The following is a 23,190-nucleotide window of genomic DNA, read 5'->3' as shown; positions in this document are numbered from 1 at the left end:
TGAAAATCCAAGCATAAGTGGAGCACAAAAAGCTGGCTATCACCAATTGGCCAGCACTTAACCTTAAGTACTTGAGCATTAGTCTCTTCTCCTGTCAGAGGGAAATAAACTTAGACCTGGGAGTTAGATTAGGTAAAATATTTTTAATACCGACAAGCATGGTGGCTCATAGTTGGTGCACAACTCCATTAGTCTTCTCCTACTTTCTCTGTTGCTGGTTTTTTGTTTTTTGTTTTTTGTTTTTAATTTCTCCTCAAAATACTTGGAAAAATAACATCTGCTCAGTCTGTTCTCAAGATCCTGCCCACTTTGGCTTCAGTTGAGACTGTAGGTCGCACCTTCCATGTCTTTCCTAGTAGGTCCTCTGTGCTCTCCAGACCCGTCTCTGCACCATTTTCCAATCATTGTACTGTCCCATTGATACCTCTGTCCTCAATACTCTCCTTCCTGGCAGGTTTTGTCCCCTTCAGCCTCTCCTGACCTTGGCTGTCCTTGTGCAGGCTGCTTCCTCGTGAAGGTTTCTCCCATCCGCTGCAACTGTCCGTCAGGCCTGCCTTCAGAGCTGAGTGCCCCGTGTCCCACTCTTCCTCCTCTGCTGTCTCAGCCCACACCTGCATCCCATTGGACTGCTGAACCATGGGTGTCTGTGTCTTCACTAACCAGAAACTCGGCTTCCAGAGAACAGGGAAGCACATTATAATACTCTCTCTCTCTCACAGTGGTCACAGGCGCTGAGTGCCCCTCTCTCCACTCTTTGATGTTTTCACTCCTTTTCTATTCCCCAGGAAAGGATTGGGATGATTAATTTATGTTCTGTCTCTTTGACAATTGAATAGGACAGTCTTTATTAAACATGACAGAATTGAAGAAGATATACCTTGTTGAATTTAGAAGTGTCTATTTATGAACCATAAAGTGAAATTCTCAGATCAAAATTATTAATCTTTGTCCTTTTAGTTATTTTTGATAAAGCAAATTATCTTATAATTGAACCAGGGGAGATACATTTTTGACTCTTTGTGTTTTTATGGGCAATTCATCACCACACTGTTGACTTCATGGCTGAGAGCGTAGCCAATCCCAACCTTGCCACTTGCTAGCCATGAGGTTCTGAGAAAGGAGGGCATCACCTCTCCTGCCATCTGAGCAGGTACCTGGTTAGTACTATATGGTTTGTAAGGTGAAAGTGTACATGAGTGTACATACCCTTCCAATTACAAAGCCTATCCTTGGGGCCAAGGATGTCCCCCTTTTTTTTTTTCTTTTTAGGTGAGGGAGATTGGGTAAGATGTTTCTCTGTGGTCCTACCAGGGGTTTTGCAGTTTTTCTCTTAAGCCACTTCTAGCCACAAGATGGGTCTGAACCAGGTGGGTGATGCCCAGGACCCATAGCTCATGCCAACTGGACCAGTGTCCCATTAGAAGGGAAGGTTTTGGTGAAATATGCCCATAGGATTGAGCATCTATTATTTACTTTGACAGCTTGGCAATGTGGAGAGATCTCCATCCAAATGAAGACAAACTAAGAGCCTGTCATGTTCCGCAGATGCTGACAGAAGACACGAGACTCTGAAGTCAGAGACAAAGGACTTCACCACTCACAGTAAAAGCAGTAGTTGGGTTATGACCATCATCCTGCTGGTTCCTTGAGGCCCAAATCCCACCGGATGATGCCAATGTCCGGGGGGAGGATGCATGTGCCATGGGATGGGCATTGCCACAGAAGAAGAACCTTAAGCCCAGTGAATCTGTTACTTCTGTAGTAAGCAAGCTTGTTCTCTGTCCAGAGAGAGATCGGGTGCCATGAGGACCACATAGTATGTTCTTGGCTGTGTCATCTCTTTTCATGTACAATCCTGAGAAAGGGCCAGATGAAGGAACAGTCGGGGCACTGAGACGCTGACTCACTCAGCAACATGCAAAGTAGTGAAAGAGGCCCAGGGTGAGCTGCCCCAACAGCTCCACCTCGTAACATGCTGTCCTCTGCCAAAACATTTCCTGCCTAGCACAAGTGCAGAGGTTGCACAGGCTCTTTTGTTGTTGGAAAGGAACAAACTAAATGGTCATTTAGTGACTGTAAAACCATAGGAAATGGAAGCAAAATGGCCTAATTGGAAGATATTTACTTCAACATTTATCACAGAGCAATTAAATGTATTCTGAACATTACAAGAGAATATAATTATGGGAGAATTCTATGTTTAGTTAAAAATTATCATTCACATTCCATGCATTTGTTGGCAGGAAAGTCTGTAACACCAGGAATATAATGATTTGTAAGAAGCAGATTGAGATGTCCCGGTTTAGCAAAATGCAAAGTCTGGGTTGTGGTTAGTTACTATGCATCCCAAAGGTTTACCTATCCAAACTGACAAGCGATTGTTTCATCCATATGTATTGTTATTATCAAACATTTATTATTGAAGTCTTGATTTAAACGCATTTCAGTTCAGGCATTGAAGGGCACTTCTCATACCCAAGGAAAAATAAAAACTACACAATTAGGTGTAATAGCATAATAGTGCTCATAGATTTTTGGAATCCTATGATTTCACAGAGGTGATATTTAAGGCTTAATGTGAATTCTGAATGCAATAGAGTCAGATGTGTGGCGTTGAGATTATACACTTAAATATTCATCTAAGGCGTGCGATACTAGGTTCCGGGAAGAGCAGATACGGTACGTCAAGGACTGTAGAGTTATGACACAGTGAACGGGAAAGCACTTCCTGGAAGTCCTGCATAGACCTTGCTGACTATGTTGAAGAGATGAGAACAGTAAAACTTGCATTTTAATCAAATAGAGACAGTAACAATACAGGATATGTGAGTTTTTAGTACATGCCAGGTACTGTTGTAAAGGTTTAATGTGCGTGGTAGGTAGAATAATGGTCCTTTCTACCATGTCTACATCCTATTCCCTGTAACCTGTCAATATGTAACCTTACACGGGAAAAGGACTTTGCAAATGTGATTAAGATAAAGGTCTAGATATGGGGAGACTATCCTGGATTATCTGAGTGGGCCCAATAAGGGAAAAAGATGTGAAGCCAAAAAAGGAGGTCTGAGTAATGCACTTTGACGATGGAGGACGTCAAGGAATGCAGACAGCCTCGGGAAGCTGGAAAAACAAGGAATAGATCTTTCCCTGGAGCCTCCAGGAAGGACACGCTGTCTGTCCTGACACTCTGACTATAGTGAAACTGATTTTGGACTTCTGATCTCCAGAACTCGAAGATAATAAACTGTGTTGTTTGTAGCCACTACTATAGTGGCCATTTGTTACAGCGGTCATAGGAAACCAATACAACTTGCATTAATTCGTTTCCTTTTCAGGACTCTCTCCACATAGAAGGAGACATCAAGAGTAGGAAAGAACTGTTACACCCTATCGTCCTTCAAGGACAAACCTAATTGCTCTTCCTTCCAATAAAATGATTGATTCTTCAGGATGAAGCTCTTCTGGCTTTCTTATAATGTGGACACTCTGATGGTATTTGCCCTCTTTTCCTTTTACCATAGACGTCTGCTATCCCTGAATAGACTGTAAGCTCATGAGGAAAGAGTCTGTATCACTAAACCTTTTGCGTTACTCTCAGTAGCTAACATTTGTCCTCATATGCAGCAAAATTTTCATGAAGAACAAGTCAATGGTTGAAATGTGGAGTATATATTGAGCAAAACAGATTGATGTATACTTATGACAAAAGGGCAGGTTTCTTTTTCTTTGTGGCACAGCGAACTTTATACTCAGTATATGAGTATTACTAGAGAGAACACTCTGGTTTAAATTCTACTCATGTAGAAGCACCTGAAACCGGACTGAAATCTAACAAGGCACGTTAATAGCTGAGACTAAATACACAGCCTTAGCATTTCAGTTTAGCTCCTGGATTTCTAAAACAATAAACTAATTACTCAACAGTTAGCAAACCAAATAGCATGAATTGGTCACAACTTTTTAAAAATAAAATTGAATATTTTCTGTTTTTGAATATCTCATTTTATCCAATGTTTAAAACAATGGATAGTAATATGATTAAAAAGTTCCCATTAAAAGGAAAAATTTACTAAAGCTTTTTAATTACAGAAGTAAATTATAGATTTGACATATGTAGATCACAACTTGAGGAATACCATTTAGTTGGGATGAGAACATTTTGAGTTAAAGGAATAAAGGTTATATTTTTTCTTCCAGTTAGGGGAAGGCAGGTGTTAGAATCATGGCTTACCCAACATCATTTTAGAGTAAAGTGATATAAGAATGTAAACTAATCTAAATCCATGGCTTTGTTATTCTCCTTTGCAACATAATTTTGACAAGGAAATAAATCCACTATCATTGATGGTAATGATACTTTGTCTTAGTAACTGTACTGTGTATACACTTTGTTTACCAAGAAAGACTCATCTGCTCTCCCCTTGGGCTCAGTCCTCTCCTTGGGGGTCTTTTGACACCTCACACACATCTCTAGAATAGCACCATCGTATTGACTATCAGTTTACAGTCTATCTCCCACATGAGACAGAAAGACCCTCAAAAAGTAAAAACTGTCTCATTCAACCAGCATGCTTCCTGGGCCATGATGGATATTTCCTGACTTATTTCCTTGAACTAAGCATTGGTTTCTTATGACCTTCATGCTTCTGAGCTCAACACGCCAAGCCCTTCACAATCGGGTCCCTAGTTCTTTTTCCAGCCTTAGCTCCCAGCACTATGTGAATATCTGAAATGGTAGAAAAGGCCCCTGACCCACTGTTCCTATGCCTGGGCCCATGTTTCCCCATTCCCCAGTCCCCTCCAGTCACAATGGAGCAGCCAAGTTCATCAAGAAGCCCCACTCACAGTCAGCACCACCATTCCCACCTGCCAATCCACAGTCGCCCTCCATGGTTCCTTTGTTACAGTATCACGCATCATAATGTGTTTCTCAGGTATACGCGGCCATGCCTTTTCATTCAGACTCACTTGTAGGCTACTTAAGGGCAGGGCCACATGTCCTTGGCAGTACCAGCACAGTGCTTGACATGTTAGGTAACATTCTAGAGCTGTTTCTTGAACGGAGACACTTTCTTCAATGAGGTGGTATATTTGCTGATAATATAGAAACAAGAATGATCTTCCTGATGTTGGCGTCCTCTGTACTTAGAAGTACTAGGCCAAAAATTATTTAGTGATCACCACAAACCGTGTGTCTTTTGTCAATGCTATGGGGGAAAGTATTTGAATAATCATCTCACTCTTTGAGTGGCCTCAATGCTGAGGTAAACACAATACTAACCTCTCCCCAGAATAACGACAGGGGAAGAATTTTCAGGGTTTAAAAATGTAAGATGAGCATGGTCCACTTTAAACGCCCCCCAAGCTCAGTTACAGATACGTAAACTTTCAAAAAGCATCCCTTTAACTTCTGTCATGTTAAAAAACAGATAGGCCTTAGGGATGTAAGCCCTTCTTCAGAAGTCATTTGTGATACCCATAGGAAGTCCAAAACAAGACAATTACAACAAAGGGAAAGAACTTTGCTATGGACTGAACTGTATTCTCCACAGTCATATGTTGGATTCCTAACACCCAATATCAGATAAGAACTTTCAGGAGGTGATTAAGGTTAAATGAAGCCGTATGAGTGAACCCCTAATCCTACCTGCCTGGTATCCTTATAAGAAAAGGAAGAAACACCAAAGATACCTCTCTCTCTCTCTCCAGCACACAGAGAAGATGCCATAGAAAGACACAGAGAGAAGGTGCCGTCTGCAAAGCAAAGAGAGAGGCCTCATCAGAAACCTTCCGACACCTTGATCTTGGACTTCTGCCTCCAGAACTGTGAGAAAATAAATGTCTGTTATTTAAGGCTCCCCATCAGTCTGTGGTGCTCTGTTATGGCAGCCAGAGCTGACTAATATAGCCAGTCTGTTTGTCTTAATTAAAGTTTGTTTCATTCTCATCAAAGTTGATAATCATCTTTCTGGGGGGGGGGGATATGAATTATCAGCACTTAAATGCATAAAAACTTAGTAGGTGTTGCTGAGGAATCTAGAGGTCCTTGTGCATATGAGTATTTCTGTGATATGAAAATTATTTCTTAGGCTGTCAATGTATTTGGTTTTAAGGGAGGATTTGGAGGCACAAAGTATTACTTACCGAGTTCTAATAGTCTGCTGTTCAGTAGGAAAAGCATGGCTTTGGAGTAAGTCACGGATACATGACTTCAAATCCCAACCCTTGTATTTATTAGTTGTGGGACTGGAAGTAATTTCTGTAATTTCTGAGTGTCTGTTTTTCTCATTTCTACAAGGAGAGAGAATTCTATCTCTCTTCATTATTGAGACAAATGTGGTCTATGTTCAAAGTGTTTGGCAGAGAATCGATATGTCTTTTTGGTTTCCTATGGCATTTCATAGGTTTCCCGGATACTGGAATCTGTATATGCGGCCCAGAAAGAAAATATGGACATGGGGTTCTCACTTATCTATTTATTAACACGTTCAGAATATTTTTTGGGTGGCAGGGCCAAAAGATGAATTAAACTCTGACCAGTAATTAATCAACAACAGGTCATTGTTGTAAAGAATATTACTGGACTTAAATACAAAGAACTGGGCTTGAGACCAGACTCTGCCACTTTCTGTGTAACTGAAGACAAGTTATGTGATCTTTGACCTCAAGCTCCTTATCTGTTAAATGGGAATAACTAGTATTCATTTAAATCTCACAGGTGTCCATGGGATTCAAAGGCAATAAGAATTTTGCAATTTGTCTAAAGAGAAATTAGGTTCTAATACAAAAGAGTCATAGAATTCGCATGGGGAATCAGACTATAATGACAGAGGACTCTGGGTCATGTAGTCACTCAACCAACATCTAGAGAAATGGTGCTGGGCCCCATGCCAAGCACAAAATATGCCATGAAGAACAAAAGGATTTGGTTCCTGCTTTCAAAGAATTCCATCAACCAGTGTTCACAGATATGAAACACACAAGAAAATTAACATATATTTTAAACTGTGCAAAGTCCTATGAAAGCGAAGATTGGCAGTCATGAAAAAGAATATCTGAGGTGGGGTGAGGCATTGATTTAGACTGAGGGTCAGGGCCAGCCCTCTGAGAAGACAATGAGACTTTACGATGGGTGAAAGCGAGGCAGGTGAGGATAGTGGGCAGTCTTGGGAGGGAGCAGCATCTGCCAACATCCTCAGATGAGACAAGGGGCCACCATGGCTGGACATCGGAGAGCAAAGGGGAGGAATGTCAGGAATTGGGGGCCAAGCGATGGTTGGCCTGGTCACCGGGGGCCTCGAAGGGCATGTGAGGGATTGTTCATTGTTACCCACATGCAGTGGGACCCATGGAGGGCTCTCAACAGGGGAATGGCAGGAGCCAGCCGAGATGTGAGAAGGTCACTCAGACGGCTGTGCACTGAGCACCCAGGAGGGGAGCAGGGGGACAGCATCTGGCCACCAGGTGTAACGGAGGGAGGACAGCATGTCACTCCTGGGGGTGGGGTGGGAAGGCAGCATGCTGGCCACCGAGATGTGACAAGGGAAGGCTGGATGCAGAGGGAGGGAAGGAGCTAGGTGGACTCATGATATATTCTGCAGGTAGAATAGCCAGATAGGTTTGCTAGAATAACAGCCCACAGCAACCAACGTGGGGAAGGAAATGGTATGAGGAGGAAGAAATAGCACTGATCTTTGTTGAGTAAAAATTTTGCTGGACTAATAACTTTTGTAGATTATTGACAAGTATGATGTGAAATGCTTTGATAATTCTTTCTTTTTCTCACAGGAAGAGTAATGTAATTCCAATAATTTCACAGAAAAAATGAAGGCAAGGCATTGCTTGGGGCTAGGAGAGAAAATTGGTTACTATTTTACTCACTATTAAACAGTCAATTTATCTAACCCGTGTATTTCTCTCATATTAATTCAGTCTAATAAGATTTTGTGATTATACTTCGACCTCAATATCATTATCGTAACTTACCTTTGGAATTTTCTAAAGTTTTCCTACCCATGCCTTTCGTAGAAGGATTTATATTTTCTTCCTTCAATTTAATTCACCATAATTATTTTAATTATATCTCTACTTCTATTTTAGCTCCTATTTTCTTTTTTTCTTTCATTTGTCTTTATGGGAAGTATGTTACTATTTTATAAGAAATGGCAGTTTTCATAACTTCAATGCAATAAAAATAGCATTTTGACCATTTTTCCAAGGACAGCAGTTATGAAAGAAACTTTACAGTGTAGATATGGCAATAAAACCAGATAGAGTTTTCCAATAAAACGCCACCAACAGAATTTGGAGTTACAATACTTTCAGGTTTTGATCGTCACCACATTTCATCTTGTCATCTCCTCTTCGTTATTAATACCTCCTAAAATATTTCTCTTTCCGTTTTATCTGCTCTCATAATACTCTGTTCTCAAGAGCTGGCAAGGAGGGAGGACGTCTGCTCCCCCAGGGGGGGCACAGAAGCTGTCTGCAATTCCTCACCCGCTAAGTGACTTTCTCACAGCAAGTGTTTCCATACATTCTTTTCTTTTCAACTTCTGGAGTGATCCGTTCGTTTTGTAATGTATCTTTCACTCACCCATGTGCATGTAAAAGTAAATGATGGTTTACACCATGGTGTACATCAGTGGAGGGGGCCCCTGGTTGTGGCTGGTATTAACCATCCTGTTGACACCAAATCCATATGAGACAGATCAATAGCAATGACATCGATGTTATGTTTGCACGAAGTCTCTTCTCTTGAAATTGAAATGTATGTGGCTGAAATAATAAGGAACTCGTAATCAACTTATTCCAAGCAGATGTGTGGTTTTTCTACCATCCGATAACCTAATGAATCCCCTAAGCTTCTGAGGGAGATCCTTCCCACCTCGCCAGAGCTTCAGCGATGACTTTGCTGGGTCACCAACCACCCCCGCCACACACACAAGTGTTCTCTCTGGGAAGGGCAGACGGTACAGGTTGCCTCAGCTTCTCTCACGTTTTCAGATGGGTCAGAGCCACCTGTACCTTAAGTCACCTGACGAAGGGTCAACGATGTCAAAACAGTTTATTTTCCTAGAAAATTCCTATAACTTTGAGGAAACTGGAAAAATGGATACTTTATGTAGCCTTGGTCCTACAGATGAGATAAATTTCCCAGGGAATACATTTCATTTTGTTTTCCCATATAGATATCTCCATCCTCTGTGCTAAATGACACAATTAAAAGGAGAAAAATCACAGTTACACATGCCCCTCCTATAACTCTTCAAGATTTATAGAAGGCTAATAGCAGTCTCTCATTTTGATTTTGATCCACACATCGGCACCATGGAGAAAGGAGTTTGTGTCTCTATTTCACAAATGAGGAAAATAAAAAAGTGGTGATTCCACCAAGTTTCCAAAGTTTGCAGGTGAAAACAAATTCCAGCCAGGCCATCCAACTCCCACTCCTGGTTTTTCTGCCAGAGCATGAGCTTCCTGACTGCTCCCCACCCACTGTACCCACCATCCTTGCATGCCAGGAGCTACTGCACATTCTGGGACTGAGGGACAATGTGTACGTTAAATGACCTTGGCACCTCTCTCTCTTATTAGACTTCATATTGACCTATCTGCATTTTTTCAAAAAAACCATCAGTGTGTTTTCTTATTTGGAGTTATTGTGTATTAACTTGTTGCAGGCCAACTCTCCCATAAAGAACTGGAAGGGGAAAGGCTGGGAAAAAATAAAAATATCTTATTTACTAGTTAGCCAGACTTATGGGCATAAGATTGTATTAGTTTGCTCGGGCGGCCATGACAAAATACCACACACTGGGTGGCTTAAATAACAGAAATTTATTTTCTCCAATTTCTGGAGGCTGGACGTCCAAGGTCAAGGTGCTGGCAGGGTTGGTTTCCTCTGGGGCTTCTCTCCTTGCCTTGCAGATGGCTGCTCTCTTGTTGCTTCTAAACGTGGTCATACTTCTGTGCACATGCACCCTTGGTGTCTGTGTGTCCAAATGTTCTCTCCTACTAAGAACACTAGTCAAATTGGATTGCAGCCCACCGACTGACTTCATTTAACCTTAGTTACCTGTTTAAAGGTCTTGTCTCCAAATACAACACATGCTGAGGTACTGGGATTAGGATTTGAACATTTGGATTCTTGGGAAAACAGTTCAGTTCATAACAAAGATCAATACGTAAAAAATCAGTCATATCTCTATACATTTACAACAAACAATTAGAACATAAATAATTTAAAATGTCATTTTCAATAGTACAAATGCTTGGAACTTCTAGAAACAACTATAAAGAGCATTTTGCAAGATTTCTGTACAGAAAACTATATGACAATATCGAGACGAATTTAAGAAGACAAATAAATGTAGAGATGTACACTGTAAATGGATTGGAACACTTACTACTTTAAAATGACTATTGTACCCAAATTGAGAGATGCAATCTCAATGATAACTCCAGCAGGTCTTTATGTAGAAATTTAAACGTTGAAGGAAAAATGTAGAAATGCAACTAGCCAAGAACAGCCAAGATAAGCTTGAACAAAAATAACAAAGTTGGGATAATTTTTACAGAGGTAAATAGAGCATGGAATGTTATAGAATCTAAAAAGACACTCATCTATAAATGGACATATAACTTATTCAGTAGTTGGTAGTTGGCAGTAATGTGAGGACGAGAAGAATCTTTTGAATAAATCATGATAGGTTGAGTGGATATTTACATGGAAAAATATATTGGCCTCAACTACATACCATAGACAAAAATCAATTCTACGTGGATTCTGGATCAAAGTGACAAAAGAACAATAAAGATACTGGAGAGTAATTTATGAGAATATCTCTTGACCTTGGGAATATGCAAAACGTTCCTAAATTAAGCACAATAAACATTAACTCTAAAGGAAGATACCGATAAATTAGATGACATTAAAATTATGAACTGCTGTTGAGTATTAGAAAGTGAAAATGCAAGCCAGACTGAAAAACGTGTTTTCAATACATATCCCCAACAAAAAAATACTGTCTCCATAACGACTTCAAAGTCTTAAAAATTAATAAGTGATGAACAGATACTCCATGTGAAAGACTTCATTCTATAAATTTACTTAAATCTCCTTGGCACCTGAACCAACAATTCAACAATTGTGATTATTTCTAGTAAAATAAAAAAAATAGAGGCTACATGGATGTCACAATACGTCTGACTGGAATATAAGGAGTCATATTTTTATAAAGCTGTTCAGCCATGCAGATTACTTTTACTATTTTGAACTGTCTTACCACTCACTACTTTTTTTTTTTAATTTTGAATATGTGGATCAAAAGAGACTTTTCCAGCCATTTTTATTCCCAGGCACAAGTAGAAGGTTGAAATGTATTATTATTAGCTTGTCCTTTTGTTCAATATTTTTGGCGATGATGTATTTGTTTATGAAACCTCTGGGCTTTATGTCAAATTCTACCAGCTTCTAATAGAAATGGTAAATGGGAAAAGTAATAACTGGTAGACAGATAACCCACATCATATTCAGAGGACAGTCTCCTCATATTTTCATTCACAATCATTATAAAACTTTGTGAATAAAAACACAGTACGTTTTTACAGTAAGTATAGAGACATTCAGGAGAAAATCTCTCTAGATTAAAACAAACCAGAATCAAAGGATAGTCCCTTACCATCCATTACAGTCTCTGAGCTATAACAACTCGTTTTCCCGTTCTCTGTGATGGTTCTTTGAAATGTCTCCCCTTCTCCTAAAAGCTCCGTATAGTTTTGAACAGAAGCTCTTATTTCTGACCTCCGTGAGATCAGCCATCAATCGACTTCAGATTTGCATCACCAGTTCTACAAACCTGCGTCCGTTTTCATTCATCCTTTTTGCTCTTCCCTCCATTAACCAGGTGCCTGTGCCCTGGCTTGTTGCCTGCACCCCCTCCCCAGGTGCTGTGGGATGCAGCCACACCACCTCTCACCTAGGCACCCAGGTGGCTCAGTTATCTTCTTTCTAGTGTCTATTCAACTTCTCTGTCTACTCCTCAGTGATAAAAATTGGTCAAGAATCTTCTATCTGAAACGTAGAAGATTTTTGACACTGTATCCCTGGACATTGACACACTACATCCCTCTCATTGCCCAATCCTTCTCTTCACTCACAAGATTCTTTTTTCCCCAACCATACACTTTCTTAAAATTCTGCTACTTTTGCTCTTTCCAGTTCCTCACCACCTCCCCCAACTCACTCCTCAAGTCACTCATGTCCCTCTAGTCCCCAGACACTCAGTGGAAACTGTGCATGAGGCATCCAGTGACCCCCTGTGGTTGTATCCAGTGAATGTTTTTATATATTTCCCTCAAAGTTGATCGTGCTCATTTATTCACAATGTCAATAAGCACATGGCCTCACGTTCTATGCAGCCGTTCATGCAAGGAACTGACGGAGCAAGGGATGGCCCCTTAGAAAGTAAGCCTCCTTATGGAATTCTGCTCTTTCTGTGGGACAGACGATGTGGATTGAACGCCAAGCAAATTTTAAAGCTTTTCAAATATGTTGCCAACTGCCCCCATAAAGGTATGTTAGTTTGTTTATATGTCCACTAGAAGGGAGTTAGTTTCCACACACTTTCCACATTCTCAGGAGAGTACTGTGCCCTTTTGGCTTGATCAATATGGTGAATGAGAAACAGAATTTTGCATTTTTGAATCCCAGGGATGCTGGACCTTTGTCAACATATGTCCTGGCCCTTTGTACTTTTTCAACTCACATTTCATCCTTTGTCCATTTTTTCTATTATTTTGTCATCATCTTGTTGGTTTGAAAACTTTTTTTCCCCCAAGTGGTACAGAATTTACTTACAACAAGAGGAGAAAAAGTGTGCACAATGCGTGGGTCCCCCAAGGCCCATGGGTCCACTCCCCAGCCATGTGGGTGATGTAACTACATACATCCCACTGTGTGCTACAGTAGAAGGACCCTAAAAGCTCTAAAATTTACACAAATCTGTGAAAAGAGATGGAATGTACCCAGATTATGCATCTATGTCTTACTCTTGAGTTACACATCCAAAATATAAAAGTAACTAAAGGTACAGCACAAAAATACAGTATCTTCATTGATGAAATATCAGTGTCATCCTAGACATAGCTTTTGGCACTGGGTAGACATATAGGGCCAATAAATTACGGTCTTACTCAGACTGGAGAAAACCTTGAGTGTTTTACTAGTTCATTCTAGGACAGTCTATTGCTTCTCAATGAAGCTCAGAGTGACTGATTTTAGTCAATCTTTAAGGCAAGGAGATTGTGGTCTTTAAAGGGAACTGTGAGGGGCTTCCAATCTCTGCAACTTGGGTGGATCTGTCACTTTGATGAATGTCCCCCTGCTCCACCTCCTGAGCTCAGTTGGGGGCAATATTAGGTGGTGGGGGTGGGGAGCAAAAAGGAGCAACACAGCTGTCTCAGTCCCCAGTGGGCAAGAGAATCAGATATTTACTTTTTCTTTACAATTATGTCATCTAAGTGCTAAAAACACAGTGATGTGTAGAAATCTGGACTAAAAAAGAGAAGTTTTCACTCTTGTGAGACAAGCTCAGCGTGGTTTCTGGGCTGCCCTCATCCCAGCTCTCTCCACCCCTGTCCTGGAATATGCCACCAACCCTCCCAGCCTCCCTGCCTCCAACTCCCCCTCCCAGCCTAGTTACACCAAGCCATCTGATGGCTTCCTAAACCTTGACTTTGGCCTATCACTCTCCACACACCCTAAAGAATAAGAAGCGTAGGTTTGGGATACCGAGATCAGTATCTGGCAGTTATTCCATGAAGAAAGTATCAGTTTATTTTGCAAACTTTTGAAGATAATAATTCAATGATTCCTACTCTGTACAAATGAAGTTTCAGCATCTTAGCATCCCCTTTTTAAAAGACATATAATTGACATATGACATTGTGCAAGTTTCAACAGCACAATATGTTGATTTGATCCATTGATACAGTGCAGTGTGGTTACCAGCATAGCGTTAGCTCACCGTCTATCACATCACATAAATAGCACGTCTCCTAGCAACGTAGAGTTTATAACACGATTGTTGACTACAGTCACGGTGCTGAGCATTCACTCTCCAGGACTTATTTACCTATGAGCTGCAAGTGTGTGCCCTTAAGGGTCCATCGCCCCATCTCCATGAGCTGCCAGCCCCTGGTAACAACCACTCTACTCTCTGTTTCCAGGGAGGGGAGAGGGGCTGGAGGTCTAAGCAGTCCCCGACGGCCATTAAGGTAGTCAATCCTACCTATGCAATGAAGCCCTCATAAAAACTCAAATGAACCGGTTCAGAGAGCTTTCGGGTTGGTGAGCACGTGGAGATTTGGGGGGAGTGGTGCCCTGAGAGCGTAGAAGCTTCACTTCCTTTTCCTGTCTTTGGTCCTTTGTATCTCCACCCTCTGGCTGTTCCATCGGTTTTTGTAATAACCGATGATCCAGTAAGTGAAATGTTTCTGAGTTCTGTGAGCAAACTAATCGAACCCAAGGAGGGGATCATTGGAGCTTCCCATCTACAGCCAGTGGGTCAGAAGCCAAGTGACAACCTGAACTGGACACTGGCTTCTGAAGTTGGGCAAGGGGCAGCCCTGTGGGACCGAGCCCTAGCCTATGGATCTGACGCTGTCTCCGAGCAGGTAGTGTGAGAATGGACTTGAACTGTAGGACAGGTAGTGTCGGAGAACGGCCTGTAGCCGGTGAGGGAAAACCTCCTCTCTCCCCCACAATGGAATTGTTTGGAATGGGAACCTTTAGATGCTTTTGTGAATGAAATTGTTTTCTTCGTTTCCTTTACAGATTGTTCATTGTCAGTGTACGGAAAAGTAACTGACTTTTGTGTTGATTTTGTATCCTGCAACTGTGCTGAATTTGTTTGTTAGTTCTAGCAGTGTGTGTGTGTGTGTGTGTGTGTGTGTGTGTGTGTGTGTGTGATCGTTAGGGCACACTTGCTTTTAAACTGTTACTTTTTTTTTTTTAACTTGGGGTGCTAACCTTTTTTCCTTCAGTTTCAGGTGTACAAAAGAATGTAGTAGTCAGACATTTACACCCCTCACAAAGTGATAACCCCCCGCTCCCAATCTACTACCCCTCGGAGCATTTGCAACAATATGGATGGACCTAGAGAACATTATGCTAAGCGAAATAAGTCAGATGGAGAAAGACAAATACCATATGATCTCACTTGTACGTGGAATCTAAAGAAAAGAATAAACGAGCAAACTAAACAGAAATAGTCTCAGAGACATAGAGGAAAAACTGAGGGTTGCTGGATGGTTGCGGGTGTGGATGAGGGAGAAGGTGAGGGGATTAGACAGCACACACTGGTGGCCACAGGGTTGCCACGGGATATGAAAGACAGTTTGGGGAATATAATCAATAAACTGTCGCTTTTAAACTGTTGGTTAATGTACAGCGTGGGGAACGCACACTTTCAAACATTTTAACCTTGCATGTTTCACTTCGATAGACCCAAAGATGTGCCACCCAGATCCCCCTTCAATCAAGCCCCCACCACCCAGAGACAGAGTGTGTTCGGCGGACAGCTGGCCCTGGTCCTCTGAGGGTTGGCGAGGTAGCAGCCTCATGCCCAGCTGTGCCCTTCTCTGGCCACCCACCTCCAAGCCTGGGCAGAGCTGGGTGAGCACCTGGCCTGCTCAGCCTGAGGCAGGACCACTCTACTGGCAGTTCCCCTCTCCAGCCCCTTCCAGGGGGGGAGGCCTGATCAGGCGGCCTCACACCTAAACTCCCCCTCTGCCCAGCCCTGCTTCCTCCCCTTCCCTTCACAGGTGAGTGTCTTCCACCCAAACACTATCTTACTGTCTGCTTCCAGGAAACCCAACTTGAGACTGTCACTATTTTTAAAAGGTGATTATTGTTGTATTACTTGTAATTTTTATTTTTTCACATAGTTTGACCAAAGTCCATTCAGGCAACGGCAATAATTTAGAAGACTACAATCCATTTTTGAGAAACCTTGTACAAGAGACAATTCCCATGTAAAAACTGTGTATGTGTTTTAATTCTTTCATCCTTATTTTCAGAGGAATCAATAAAGACGACCTTGGGGTCTCCTTTGCTTTTCCTTCTGACTGGATGTTAGCCAAACGCAAGTGTTCAAATCCCAGCTCCTCGCTGCTTTACTGAAAGGCTTGCACGTCCTGACGGGCTATTTCATATCTTGAACTGCAGTTTTAAATAAATATAAAATTCAAATCAAACGTCATTATTTAAATAGTTTCCTTTTAGATCTTTTCCATGCTTTAAATTTTTCTTTTGTTTATTAATATGCTGTCCAGCTGCCAACCTTTAGCTTTTTCCTTTGCATTTCTTTTCTGTTCCATGAACAGTGATTGGACCTCTGATGCCCACGAAACGGAGAGACACAAAATGTCTCACTTAGATGTTGTGTGTTCTTCTCCTCAGCGCTCAGCCCCACGCTCGGATAGTGAGTGAATGAAAAGAAAACGGAAAGTGTCATTCTGAAAGGTTCTTCTGTGATTGTGGCACAATCACCGTGATGAGTGTATTTCACTGATGACCTCAAACAGCAAGATTAATATGCATAAAGCCGCACATTCACATCGACAAACTCATTTATATTTCTCGTGAAGTCTGATGGCCTGGTTCCAACTGCAGAGGAAGGCTGGCAATTAGGCAATTATTGGCTTCAATGGCAATTGCCCAAATTTATAATTCAGGTAAAATTGGCCTCCATTTCATGCTCCAATGATCAATGTTCACTGGTCCTTGCAGTTTTACAATAACTGGGAAAAGTAGAAAGTCATTTGGTGCAGCCATAAGACAATAAAGAAAACCACTGGGTGCTAGTTCTTTCTAATTTGGGCATTTATACAAATTTTCTGGGGAAATTTTAATACCATCCTCCCTCCATTTTTCTGAAAAATTGAAAAAGAAGAAAAATATACTATTCTGAAATTTTAGAAACATTTTTCATAGTGAAATCCTAATGTGCTGTGATCGATTATCAATGGAAAACAAGAAACACATGTGCATGTGTGTGTGTATGTGTTTGTGTTTGTGTGCTGGGGGTGGGGGACTTACTTCTTCTGTTTTGTCTTTCAAAGGTGCTCATGGTTTCATTTTTGTTGGAATCTTTCATAGTGTTTACTAAGATTCCTGATATTCCATTTTCTCTTGGAATATTTTAGACTACATATCAGTTAGGGTTTTCTTCAGCTGCAAGTAACATAAACTTGAAAAAGTTAATTATCTAAATCCCCTATCCCCTCAGATAAATGGAGGCTTGAGATATGCATTTCTGGATGGGAAGGGAATCTCCAAACTGTCCCCAGGGAACCAGACTCCTCCAACCTTCCTGCTCTACCATCCTTAATGGGTGGCTTTCACCCTTATGCTCTCAGGATGGCTGCTGTACCTCCAGGCATCACATCTTCATCCCAGGTAACAAAAATGAGAGAGAGAAAGGGCTAAACAGTGTGCCGGCTATGTCTTTCCCTTTTTCTCAGAGGAAACAGTGGTTTCCTCAAAAGTCTCACCCAAGAAAATTCTGGTTCTATCTTATTAAACAGAACTATGTCAAGTGGTCACCACTAGCTGGAGGGAAGCTTAGGAAATTTGGATTTTTAGCTAGACACATGCTACCCAAACAAAATAGGGGTTTCCTTAATAGTGGAAGAGTGGCGATAAATATTAGTTAACCCAATCTCAGAGTCTTCTACAGTTCCCTCCTTGGTTAGGACACATGTGGTCATTTCTGACGTGATAATTGACACTGGGTATGAGTTGAAGGGACGTAAGGTTCATACATTGATGGCACCGAGAGGAGGGAGGTGAAGCTGTGGAGAACCCTCAGGCCACAGCTGGCTGGTGTGGGAAGTGCTCACAAGACGGTCTGATGAACCCGGAGCAAGGCCCCCATCTCCTCTCTGTGCTGCTGGCACTGTGCTCACCGGGTACCGCGGTAGAGCCTGGGTGGTAGGATGGCAGGGAAGGGGCGGGAGTGCTGCCATGGGGAGGGGAAGGACGTGCAGACACCACGCTGAGGCTCGCTGCTCTGCATGGGCTTCAGAACCTGCGTCACTGAGCCCCTGATGCTCATCACAGAAGGCCCCCTGTCCTGATGTCCTGCGGTCAGAACAGTGTCCGATTTCTCCATGGGCACTGATGACCGCAGGGGGCCAGACGATGACTTCCGTAAACACAGACATACCTCCCCCCTGTCCTGGGCCCTGACTTAGATTTTTCCTGATCCTGCCGGAGGGGCTGTGTTGGGTTCTTTACCTGCAGTGTCTCATTTAATCTTTATAAACCCCTGTGGGGCAAACATTAGTAGCCCATTTTACACACATGTACCATGGACCAGGCAGGTCTGCCTCTGACAACGGCCCACGTGGCTGAGCCATGGAGAGAGTGGTCCTGAGGGGGATGCCCATCCAGAGGGCAGGAGAGGTGGGAGGAGAAAGGAACATGTCCCCTCAGTGCTCAAGCCCCAGACCCAGCCATGCTTGAAGCTAGACTTCTCTGTTCTGCGAGCCGTTACATTCCCTTTTGCTATAAGATGGTTTGAGTTGGGTTTCTAGCTGGGGAAGAAGCTTTACAACATCAACATGCATCTCTCCCTCCGTGACTGCCACGTGGACAACCAGCTGTCTGACTTTCTCACTGAGGGCTGCTCCTTGCAGCAGACATGGATCTTATAAACCACCCCCAGTGTGGGGAAAAATAGGTCAGGTGCAGCTAATAGGAAAAGTAAAACAAAGCTGCACCAGGGCACCGACACACAGCTTCCAGACGTCAGAGCTCTCTCCCTACAGGGGTCTGTGGCGCTGAGTTTGAGTCATGATGTGAAAGAATGAACGCGTTCTCTTCTTAGCTATAAAATTAGTCTGCTCACTTTGCCTTCGTGTTATTCCTTCAGTTTTGTGTCCTCTGTCAATGCTAAGCAAGTATGCATTTTAAGGAAATGTTCCAGGTCATATCGTATTGTTTCCTGTCAGGAAGGTACACGTCTCCTCAGTCTTTGATGAGATACAGAATCTTCCTTTCACACGGCATTCCTGATATGACCAGGTGAAACGGCACCTGTATTCTATCCCACAAACTCGTACAGACACGACATCCTGGAACAAGCACCTCTCCTCCTGGTGGAGATGAGAATTTCAACCTCACTAATGTCCTTCCCTTCGTTTCCATCCCACTGAGAGCACAAGCTCAGTTTTCCCAGTATGTCCTTTCATCCAGTCGCATGATACAGCCAACCTATTCTGTCTAAAGTATCTATTTAGATATTCCAATAACTTCTGGAACTCTTGGACTGGGCACATTTTCATGTTGACAAAGAACTCATGTGGTTTATAAGTATAGCTTGTCTTCCATACACAAATGACTAATAATAATTCAGTAGTGTAAGTTAAGACTAAGTGAATTTGCACACAGAGAGATCGATGCTGAGTTCTTTTATTCCATGACTGTATTTCCACTGTTATTTTCCTCATGTTGCAGAACCTTAAACATAATTAAATGAGCCATGTCTCTATATTTATGATTATATGATAAGAAACACACAAGCACAGTTCTCTTTAAGTATCTCAAGTACATTGCTGTTCCTCATGATAGCTGAAAATATGCAATTTCTCTTTTTCCTGACCAGGAACCCCTCTGCTAGGGCCTGGCATCTGTCAAGTCTGAAATTAACAGCAAAATTATAGGCTACATTGTTTCCACTTGTAACTAGCTCTGTGCCAGATCACCCATTGTTAAGAGCAACAATGTAATAAATTACTGCTATAAATTGTCACCATTTAATTGGATGCTATTGACACCTCATTCAGTGGTTTGTTTCCTCCTGTTTTCCTCTGGCTTGAGGTAGAGAGATTTGTGTAACAGATTACATGATAACCAAATTGTTGTTTGATCTTCTTTTTATAGGGGGTTGTTCATTACTGTTCGTCAGAGGTCAGAGGTCTGGTCATGTAGATTCTGGTTGTGTCTGAGCTGTAAGGTGGCAGGATACACAGGGTCAGATGTGGGGCATCTTCTGAAATGTGTGTATCTGTGTTTTATCTGTTATTTTCTGTTTTTCATTTATCTGTGATTTTCATATAACATCACTAAGAAGTCTCAGTGCGCCCCAAGAAAACATGTATGGGTGGGAGAACCACGGGGCCACTAAGAATTGTGCCCAAGCAGATGTAATCACTGGGTTTTCAGCAGTTATTGTAAAAGCAGATAGGATCCAAGAAGTGGGTAAGGCATTGAAAAGTGATGTATTTTCATCACATAAAAGGTAAAAATATCTAAAAGGAAAACCAGCAGAAATCTAGACATGAATAGCTCAAATTCAATACCCATTAAAAATACTGGAATGAATCATCAAAAAATCAATTTGTACACAACTCTACAACCACAGGGCTTTGTGACAAATACATTCAAGAGCCCAAACCAATTTCCTCCTGAGCATTGTGATAAGCCTTAGAGATTGAGCGAAGGAACAGAGAAGACCTCATCTGTTGTGAAAACCCCCGCGCCCTGCTGTGTGTGGTTGTTGGACAGTGAATTCAAAAGTTTGGCCCTTGGGACCTTAGACTAGAAAGTGCAGATCCACTGTGAATTAACCCACACTGTCAGCCAATAAGCTGGGAACATAAACCAGACATAATGCCCATCAATAATGTACTAAGAAAATCAAGATTAAGTAAAATAAAATGAATGTAAGAAAAGACTATCAATAATGATTCAATTAAATTAAAAAAAAAAAGGGAACATAAACTGAGCTATACTAATGTCAGCCTGAGTCCTCTGGAGATGTATTACTTGATTCATTGATTTCATATTTAGTTCAATAATTACTTTATTGTTCTGATCATAATATTTACTGAATAATACTGTGGAAATAAGTGAAAACCAAGCAAAAGACAAAAGCAGGGGCCGTTTACTCAGCACTTGCTGTCATAGAGTCAACCACCATCACTTGTGTTTGGGCAGCAAGACATTCAAAGGAGACAGCGGAGTGGGGAAGGTTTACAGGGAAACCGGTGATCTCAGGAGGGCCTGACTAGGGGCTGTTGGCCTGAGGAAGCTGGAAAAGGGCTGGCCAGAAGCGGGGTGTCCTGGGAGGTTGGTTAGGTGAGCACATTTGGCTTTCTGGCTCGTCCTATATTGGAAGCAGGGCAAAAACTGCGGAAGCTGACTCTTTGGGGCCCATTGTTACAGGGGCTATTGATGGGCATCTCGGGTTAGTCACTAGAGATAGTGGTCTGACTCCCCACAGGCCTGACTTAGTTAGAGAGAGCAGGCTGGCTTCCTGGGCTGGTTGTTGCAGCTTGTGAGTCAGTTCTATCCTCATATACGGTCTGGCATTTTCCATTTGTACAGTCTCCCACTACTTTGTGGCAGGTACTGACATGTAACATTCATTATTTTGTTTGATTTCATTTAACCCCAATAGGGTGCTTTGAGAATCCCTGTTTTACAGAGTAAGACACCAAGGTTTCACCAGTTCATGGAACGTGTCCAATCCACAGAGTGGGTGATGGAGTCAGTGATCAGACTGAGATCACCCGAGCCAAAGCGCTGGCTAGCCCCCCAAGTTCTCCCCGGTGAGGCGGGGCTAACTGAGATGTGGCGTCAAGAGGAAACCAGAGACCTGCGTGTCTGCCTGCTTACCATTTCCGGTTCTGTTGGAGAGTTTACTCACACAGTTTTAGGAAATGCCCCCTGTCCGTATGTCTTTCTCTCGAGAATATTAAATCAACTTCTACAGCAGAAGGGTAACCAAAAGTCCACAGGGCCAAGGAAATAACCTGAATGTGTGAGTCCCCGGAATATAAGGCCATGTGGGGAGGGGCCCACACCTGCTGGGAGAAGCTGCCCACCGGCCCCTGGCTTATTATCGTTCACGTCGCCCGCACTACACTGCGCGCAAGGACCTTAGCACCCTGGTTATAACGTCTGCAGTAAGATCAAGGGAGAAAAACACTCAATGAAAAGTTTGGTCAAAGGTATAGCCGCTTACAGAGAATCTGAAGACTTGACGCTGCCCCTTCTGAATTAATAGGTGTTAAACTGATATCCGCTAAAAATTCAAAAGTAAAATAATTGGAATGAAATAGCATAATTGGGAAATCATGCAGAGCGAGAGTGGAGTAAAAATTGGTTAGTATGAATATTCTAATTAGATGCATTTTTGAAATTTGTTACTGTCATAGGATTCTCCATTTGCAAAGGTTAAAGTGCTTTGTCCCTTTCTGCTGTGTTGAGTCTGCAACCCTCACTATGAAAAACCAGAGTTGCCAAAAATAGAATCATGAACGTATACAAACTACTTAAATACTGAGTTCCACTTTGAAACAGGGTTACAGAACAAAATTAAAGAATAATTTTTCTTTGCTTAAATGGTAAAATATTCTGGACTGCATCAAAGGTGGCTGACGATTCTATTGCACAGTGCTGGTGGAGATTCAGGTGTAATGCAAATATGCACCCACAACTGGGAGAAGCAAGGGTCTCCAGCTGCTCACACAGTAGCCACCCATGGGAGTCACTGGGGATAATCCATGTAATTTCACTTCTTCTGTATCTTATAAAGCCCTTTACTGATTCCATGTTAAACTACAACTAAGCAGAGTTACACAGCAAACTTTAACACAGTAGAATTTTAAAAAAATATTGATGTGGTTTCAACAATTACTGCTGCTGCTGAAGCTGCTGCTAAGTAGATGAGACAATTATTCAACTACCTGCTACGTGCTTAGTGTTATTCTAAATAGTCCAAGGATAGAAAATTATAGGCTGAGCCCATGATCTCAAGGAACTTCCACTGAGTAAAGCGGGGGGGGGGGGGGTAACAGAAAAGCAAGAACATCGATTTTGGTTTTCATGCTGGAAAGAACATTTTGAAAAGTGAAAATGTAAACTGGTTTTTATATGTTGATTACAATTAGGATAGATGGAGGAGAAAGTATTCAGCAAGGCAGTGTCTCTGAATAAAGAAACTGAGTTTTGATGACTCTCATCACACAGGGTCCTGATGTAGAATTTCCAACAAACATGCATAGGGAGTGTTTCCTGTGGCATAAATAAGAGCCTGTTAGCTTAACTGGCATGAGAGATTGTAAGTAACGAAAGATTAGCTGTACTGTTTCAGATCAAACAGCTGAGTAGAAATA

Source organism: Rhinolophus sinicus, chromosome 3, assembly GCF_057876585.1.
Source record: "Rhinolophus sinicus isolate RSI-liver-muscle chromosome 3, RSI-T2T, whole genome shotgun sequence".
NCBI lineage: Eukaryota > Metazoa > Chordata > Mammalia > Chiroptera > Rhinolophidae > Rhinolophus > Rhinolophus sinicus.
The sequence above is the reverse complement of the archived record's forward strand: the minus strand, read 5'-3'. Positions refer to the sequence as shown.